The following is an 8,686-nucleotide window of genomic DNA, read 5'->3' as shown; positions in this document are numbered from 1 at the left end:
ATGAGATCTCCTATCTTTTAAGGTAATTCATGAAAATCTCCAATTTTGAGCAGATATTTCGTACAATAAACACAGATTACATTACTAGAAATACATGCTTAATTAGTGGCTCCTGTTATTCTCAAACAAAAATAAATTCCCCAATTTGATCTACATTAATCAATCGATTAATAAAACCTAGAAATCTGATCATCTTCTTCTTAATCACAATCACTGAACAACACGATCATTTATTTACAACGCATTATCCACATCCAATCACAATCTTCATCAAAAATTCTCATAATAATAATAATAATAATAATAATAATAATAATAATAATAATACCGATTCGTTCACTCGTCAAATTGCATCGTAGCTGAAATGAGCGATAACAATGATCGTGAAGGAGATGATAACGATGATAGCAAATGTCCGGAACATTGTGATCGTCAAGTCGATGAAGCTCATACACTAATCGATCATGAGGAGGTTGATCATCCCACTGCCACCGCACAGTTAGCCGATTCTGATGCACACAAAATTGAACAGCCTGCAAAAGCAGCTGCTGATTCAGGTTTCATATTATTATGGATATTGTTTATATACAAGTTTTTATGATTTACATACAGTCCTGTTATGATAACCGAAACCGATCGGTTGGGAAACTGTAATAACCGAACGCATGTCTGTTTTGTTTAGGTGAAACCTCGTAAGTGTTATCTAATTATTCAACTTCCGAAATTAGATGCAGCTTTTGATTATTTTGAATTCTTCTTTGTTTAGGTAAGAAGGTGTCATGGGGACAGTCTAAATCATTAAATGTACAACTATCATATGCATATGATCCTGGAATGGAGGTAATTAGTAAAATGTTAGCTAGTGAACTGGTTTATATATATTTGGGAAATGGAAATATTATGTTTCAAAACTAGTCGATCAAGAAAATATGTCAATTGTGTAAGACACATATGCTGGTTAGGCTCCATTAGACCCCATTTGGGTAGGCATTGAAAACCATGAAAAGCCATAGGTGAGAGTGCTTAGGCTCCTGAGGTGCCTAAGTATCGGCGTTTAGGCTCAAAGGGTGCCAAGCGCATTTTCTAGGTTGAATAGGGTAGTGTGCTTTGGCTCTGGAGGTGCTTAAGTATCAACATCTTGGCTCAAAGGGTGTCGGGCGCGTCTTTCTAGGTTGAATAGGGCGGTGTGCTTAGGCTCCAGAGGTGCCTAAGTATCAGCGTCTTGACTTCAGTCTAACCCAATCATTTCCCTTTAGACACCTATATAGCCGGTTCGTGACACATGTCAGATAAAGGTTCAAACACATCAGTTTTCCATGGTTGTCAGTACTGGGACATATGGTACCTAGTGGAGCCTAACCATCTTATATGTCTTAATGTGATTTGCCAAATTTCTTCATTGACAAGTTTTGAAAAATGAAATTTTTTAGTCAACACGCCTGCTTTATAAAATTTCCCTTTATATTTTATCTGCTTAGTCAAAGGAATATGGGGTTCATATTGATTTATTGTGATGATTTTAGGGCACTAATGCAGCTTTCACTAGGAGCGGTAAGAAGAAAACGCCTGATATTAAAAGCTTCTCTCATGAACTTAATTCCAAAGGTGTGCGGCCTCTGCCTATTTGGAAACCTCATGCACAAGGGCATGTAGAGGTATTTTATTTTTTCTGATCAACCTTAATACCTTATGACAATGAAATTTCTTTATTCAATCTAATGTGTTCCATCTTCAGGAGATCATGGTAATGCTTAGGGGAAAGTTTGAAAAATTGAAGGAAGAAGTCAACTTTGACCTTGGTATATTTGCTGGCGATTTACTTGGGATGTTTGAAGAAGCTACAGAATCTCATCCAGAATGGAAAGAGGTGCTGGAAGACCTATTAATAATGGCTAGTAAGTGTGCAAAAATGACACCTAGTGAATTCTGGTCCAACTGTGAAATCATTGTTCAAACTCTAGATGATCACCGCCAAGATTTACCCATGGGCATTCCCAAACAAGTCCATACCCGTCTCTTGTTCATACTCACTCGATGCACTCGACTTGTTCAGTTTCACAACGAGTGTGGTCATGAAGATAGCCACCACATTTTGGGTCTTCACCAGCTTAGTGATCTTGGTACATATACAGAACATGTTGCAAATATTACACATAAAACTTCATTAGAAAAAACTGAAGTTAATGAGGCAAAAGCCACCAAGGAACATGAAGTGGACCAAGAAACTGCAAAAGGTGTTGCTTCAACTTCCTCTACTGTTAAAATAATATCTTCTTGGAAGAAGCTTCCATCGCCTTCAGAAAGGAGTTTAAAAGAGCATAATGCTCTTGATGTAAATTTTCCATCAAAGGACTCATCTGACAATCTAAAACTTAAAACCGAGCACTATCATGCAGCTTATGAGAGTTCGTTAATATGCCGAATATGTGAAGTTGAAATACCAACTGTACACATGGAACAACATTCTAGAATATGCACTATCGCTGATAGATGTGATTTAAAAGGTTTAAGTATCAATGAAAGACTCGAAAGAGTTGCACAAACTCTTGAGAGTATCATTGATTCATGGACGCCAAAAGCGGCTGACATGGCAGTTGGAAGCCAAGAAAGTGGGAGAAAATCTCCATCTCGTATATCTGAAGATTCGTACCCGTTATCACCTAAGAACCACAATATATCTTCGCATTGCTCAGGGGATCTACTAGAAGATTATCATGATGCAGAAGACTTCCACAGTTTACCTAACATGACTTGCAATACACGTGGGAGTTTGATACCTTTTGCGGGCAAAGCCTTATCAGCTGTATGTTTAACTCCCAGAACACCAAGAGCAAACCAAATCGAATTATTCATGAGTGGAAGGAAAATGGTATCTGAACATGAAGACTGCCAGCAGGTATCTTAATGTTCTAAACTTACCTAACCTTGTTAATGGGCTCATACAATAATATAATTACATGACAGATACACGAACTATTGGAAATTGCTCGATCTCTGGCCCACGTAAACACTAATGACTACAGTGCATTGGATTTCATGCTTGATTGTTTGAATGACCTCAAATATGCGATTCTAGACAGAAAGGTGGATGCCCTTGTTGTTGAAACATTTGGGAAACGTATTGAGAAACTATTACAGTGAGTGGATTTTTGCACACTGCATAAAGGTCGAATATGAAATATTATGATCTAAAACTAATGAGCAATCATTTAATATTTGAATATGACAGGGAGAAATATGTAACACTTTGTGGGCAAATAGATGATGAAAAACTAGCACCATCAAGTAACCTGGCATATGAAGAGAGCCTGCATGCTAGCCAGCAAGTTCATACTCTAAAGATCGGACGTCTATTGAAGATTTTGAAATAATAAAACCAATTAGCAGAGGTGCATTTGGGCGAGTTTTCTTGGCTAGAAAAAGAGCAACAGGTGATGTATTTGCAATAAAGGTAAGGGCTTTATATAATTGAAAGTGAGTAGGAAGATTATAATCTTGAATTTAAGAAGAAAAGACAACTTTGACCTAAAATAACTTATTTTGGAATTAGTGTTGCAGGTTTTAAAGAAGGCTGATATGATTCGTAAAAATGCAGTTCAAAGCATTTTGGCTGAACGTGATATTCTGATATCGGTTCGCAATCCTTTTGTGGTAAGTTCATACCTATAAGTTTGTTTCATTAGATCTATCCAGAACTCTTAACTCACTGAGTTGATTGCCGTTTGACATAAACAGGTTCGGTTTTTTTACTCCTTTACATGTAGAGAAAATCTATATCTGGTGATGGAGTATTTGAACGGTGGAGATCTTTTCTCTTTGCTGAGAAATTTAGGTTGTTTGGAAGAAAACATGGCGCGTGTATATATTGCAGAACTCGTGAGTTACTTGCTTTCCTTTTTATTCATCTTTAATTAATTCATTGCCAGCATTCATGTGTTTCATTATTGACTGATGACTTCAGGTTCTTGCATTGGAGTATTTGCATTCTTTGAATATAATTCACAGAGATTTAAAGCCAGACAATCTGTTAATCGGTCCACGTGGCCACATAAAGGTCAACATCACCTTTCCTTTATAATTGTGATCTTATTATTATTGATATTGCTATTATAACTTTATATCATACAGATAATGTGTTTTACTCATCTTATAATTCTAATTCGCTTTTTTACAGCTGACAGATTTTGGGCTATCAAAGGTTGGTCTGATAAACAGCACGGAGGACTTGTCTAGTTCAACAACCATCAGGACTGCTATATTTCAGGATAATGAAGTCAAAGAAGAGTTAAGATCTGCAGTTAATAACGAACAGCGCCAAAAGCTTTCAGTTGTTGGCACTCCTGATTATTTGGCACCCGAAATACTTCTGGGCATGGGCCATGGTTGGAGATTTTAAACTTGTATCATATACAAGTAAAATTTCATTTTCATAGTTATATCTCTCTCTTTTTATATATACTTGCAGGCGCAACGGCTGACTGGTGGGCTGTTGGTGTTATTCTTTTTGAGCTACTTGTAGGGATTCCACCATTTAATGCAGAATCTCCACAGGCATTTTATCTCATAACAAAAGCCTTCATATGCTATGTTACAGTTATCTTCAAAAGAAGTTTATTGTAATATATGATTTTGATTTGGTGCAGCAAATATTTGCCAACATTATGAACCGAGAGATACCGTGGCCTCAGGTTCCTGAGGATATGAGCGAGGAGGCGTATGATCTGATAGACAAGTTGCTGATTGATAATCCGATTCAACGCCTAGGTGCAATCGGAGCTGGAGAGGTAAATTAATTAAAACCATCTCTAGATAATATAGTATAACAAAAAATCGTAGAGGATGCAAGAGGTGCACAAAACGAGTTCTCGGCCTAAACTGGTTTGGGTGGGTCAAGAGAAGTCAAAGCCGGGTCCTGGCCACACTGGTTCGGGTTGGAACTGGTTTGGGAAGGGGTCGGGTTTGACTGGTTTGAAATTGGGTTTTAAGCGGGTTGTGTTAGGTTTGATCGGGACCGTTGCGTTCAAACCAGTTTCAATGTAAATGAGCCTAGCCTTTTGTCAGCGGCTTGCTAAAAGCTTAGACATATATTAAAAAATGTATTCAAATTAATTAACCAATAATAAACGAGTCGATCCCGAGCCGAGCTCGAGCTTGAAAAGGCAACTCACAAGCCAAGCTTGAGATGTAGATATTAAGCTTGAAACAATACGATACCTCATACTGGGCTTGGTTCAGTAAGCTCCGGTCCCTTATGTATGACTCACTTTCCTTCTACAAAACTGCAATAGAAGCCTATGATTCATGTTGTTACTTAATTACCATATAATTAACAGGTGAAGAGCCACCACTTCTTCAAGAATATTAATTGGGATACACTCGCAAGGCAGAAGGTCACTAAATCTAATAAATTTTCAGCGTAAGTTTTATTTAAAAGTGTCTAAAACAGTATTACATATTGCAGGCAACATTTATACCATCTGCTGAACCACTTGACACCAGTTATTTTATGAACCGCTACATTTGGAATCCAGACGATGAACACATTGACGGAGGTAGCGACTTTGATGACATGTCGGAATCAGACAGCAGTAGTTGTAGTGACAGCTTTTACAGCAACATGTTAGATGAAGTGGTATACATATTGTCTGTCACATATTTTGTACAATTTATTAAATCAACATATAAATTGTTTAATTAACTTGTTTTGTACTTGATCAGGGTGATGAATGCAATAACCTTGCAGATTTTGGTGGTCCACCTCTTAATGCCAATTATTCGTTCAGCAATTTCTCATTTAAGGTTAGCTGCGTGTTATCATAATAATAAACGTGCACATATGTCGCAAACTAATACAAAATTTTGTTATTTGATTTTGTAATCAGAATTTGTCTCAGTTGGCTTCCATCAACTATGATATGCTTATAAAGAGTGCTCAAGATGAATCCTTAGAAGACACAAAACCAGACACCCCATGACAACCATATACGATGTAATAATGTTTGGCAAATTATGTCTTGTTGTAAATATATTGATGACTTTGTTCTTCAAACTCTTAACTGCATTATAAGATATCTAATAAATGGAATTCTGTTTTGAACTTTTGATCATGTGTATATTCTTGTCAGTTTTAAGTTTAACTTTTTACAAATTTTCAAACCCGAGAATAAAAGGCACACTAGTTGCAGGAAAGAAATTATATACCTATACTGAGAGTACAATCTGAGAGTTTGTACCATTTTTGCCAACCATTACTAGCTACATCCCTAATTGGTTAAACATTAACATATCTTGTTAATGTTGGTCAAACATGAATATTTCTTGTCAAACATATTGATAATTGCATGGACGCAGTGGGGATTTAGTTTCGGATAAAACTGAAACGAGTAAACACGGTAGACGACTATATAGATATATCTTGTTAATGTTTTAAGTATTTTGACAAACTGTGTTCATGTTTGACTTCTTAAAAATATCTTTGACCAAGATGTAGTTATAATTATGTTTGACCAAGAATGACCAGATATGTCAATGTTTAACCAATTAGGTATGTACTTATATTCATGTTTGACTAAGATGGACTATATTTTTTTTTACCGCTAATAAGTTATAACCATTTTTAAATAAATTTGTCGAAGATCAACAATTTTTTATGATGGATTAATATCATGTAGAAACCTTGTCGCAAACGATATGACAACATATAGTGACGGAAGTGGCTCAACGCTATATTGTGATACTAATATAGTCGCTCACCGTCGCAACTTTAGTCTGTCACAAATTTCCTTGTAAATTAGCGACAAACTTATCATGAAATAAAACACACCTAAATGTGACATATAATCAGTAACATATAATAACTTTAGCATAGGTAAGAGGTTGATATACTTGCTCAAATGGGAATCATAGGATTTGAGAATCACAATAACTACACTTCGTATTTCAAATCTGTAATCTTGAAACATTTAAGTGGTAGACTTAAGTACAAAAGTCTTAGTTGAAGTATTTAAAAGAAACTTGAAATATGATCATTTTAGCAGCACGGGCCGTTTTACGAGCCCTGGTGTAAAAGGTACGCGGGTTCGTGGAAGCCAGTGATTGCCTTCAATGAAATTACGAACCGTAAAATGCCCTGCGGTCTTTCGATCTTTTATAGCATGATGAGGCCACGTGACCCTTTTATCAGTAGAAGCACCCGGTCCATAATTCATGTACTCTCCACAATAAGCAGTCTTCCAGAACTGTTTCCAACTATTAAGCCACCCTCTCGGGTCCACCCAGTGATCCAGAAAAGATTGCATATAAACGGTCCTACTGTGTCCAAACCATGGTCTTCCTAGGAAAGCTTTGTTATAGCGACTAAGATCAGCGGCAGAAGTTATGGTACACCCTTGGAACGAATATCCAGTGGGCTCGTAAGGGCTGTTTCGTCCGTGAGCCATCACTATTAACCCTCCTCCCAGTGGCGGTTTTCGAAGAATGATATTACAATCTTGAAACACCGCAAGAGCGCCTCCAAAAATAAAATCTACAGTTCCAGATATTTGGCATTCTTTGTAGAACTGTTTAAAAGCCAAAGTAAGAAGTGTGTCTTGGTATCCCTCGAAGCTGCAACGGTAAAAGACTGATTTGTCGGAGGCCGAGAGGAGTGCCAACGCTTGTCCTCCCTCAGGCCCCGCTGTGTTCTGGAATGTGATGTCTCGGGCGATAAACCAATGACTCCAGACTTCTGCATTAACACAAACATTAAAAGTTAACTCAATGTATATAACACTCGTCATTTATACCAACCAATATTGTCTGCTTTGCCCATAAGAAGATTTCACATTTGGAATTTTTTTTGTATGGGCGGAGGCCTACAAATAGTCACCCATCTTAAATCCACTCACACTCGAGCACATTTAACTAATCCACAGCTAGGGTGGAGACCTACAAATCCAACCCAAAATGCGAGTCAAACACGACACAAAATTAATTAACTTATGGGTTGAAATATCTAACCCGTTTAAAAAATAGTTTGAGTTCAAGCTGAAATGTTTAGTTAACCAGGTCATGTGTTTAGGCTCCCTATTCAATCCTTTTAGTTAAACAATTCGACCCACTAACCCGTTTGACCCATTTTCTACAACCCACCAACTCAATTAGCATGTTTTCAATTTAAGTATCACCCACCAATCCATTTGACATGTCTAAATAAATGGCTCATTTTCTTGTGACATGATGTTAAATGTGTACGGGTTAGCGTTATGCTTTTACAACCATTGCTGATGGATTGACAAAATAAATATGAGTAGAAGTGAACTAACTAAATGTTGCCGATCCCTGCAAATCACCAGCCTTATTGAGCATGCTACCACCTAAATGCCGGTTACCGGTGATGATAGTCTTATTTATTCCGTCTCCATACATCGTGATATACTTAAATGTCCTCGGAATATTTACGTATTCATTATAAACACCAGCTTTCACGTAAATCACATACCTCCTATTTCGCCTCCGGTAAACTGCGGAATTCACCGCCTCTTGAATCGGTCTAAAATTTCCCGAACCATCACGAGCGGCCACCACGTCGGGCCTTTCAGCCGCCAATTCAGCGAACTTATATTCGTCGCTAATATTCAAGTCAACGGGTTCATTTACATCATTACTACTTGTTATATTACCAACAACAGTACTAATAGATAAAGAG

General features: G+C 37.2%; 1 pseudogene; it reads left to right on the top strand.

Annotated features, from left to right (window-relative positions):
- Positions 1 to 364: 364 nt before the first annotated feature.
- On the top strand, positions 365 to 6,009 carry LOC143532777 (putative serine/threonine protein kinase IRE; annotated as a pseudogene).
- The last annotated feature ends 2,677 nt before the right edge of the window (positions 6,010 to 8,686 follow it).

The sequence above is a fragment of the Bidens hawaiensis genome, unplaced genomic scaffold (genome assembly GCF_021521415.1).
Source record: "Bidens hawaiensis isolate Kalapana, Puna unplaced genomic scaffold, B.hawaiensis_p1.1 tig00009543_1, whole genome shotgun sequence".
NCBI classification, from domain to species: Eukaryota; Viridiplantae; Streptophyta; class Magnoliopsida; order Asterales; family Asteraceae; genus Bidens; species Bidens hawaiensis.
The sequence above is the reverse complement of the archived record's forward strand: the minus strand, read 5'-3'. Positions and strand labels throughout refer to the sequence as shown.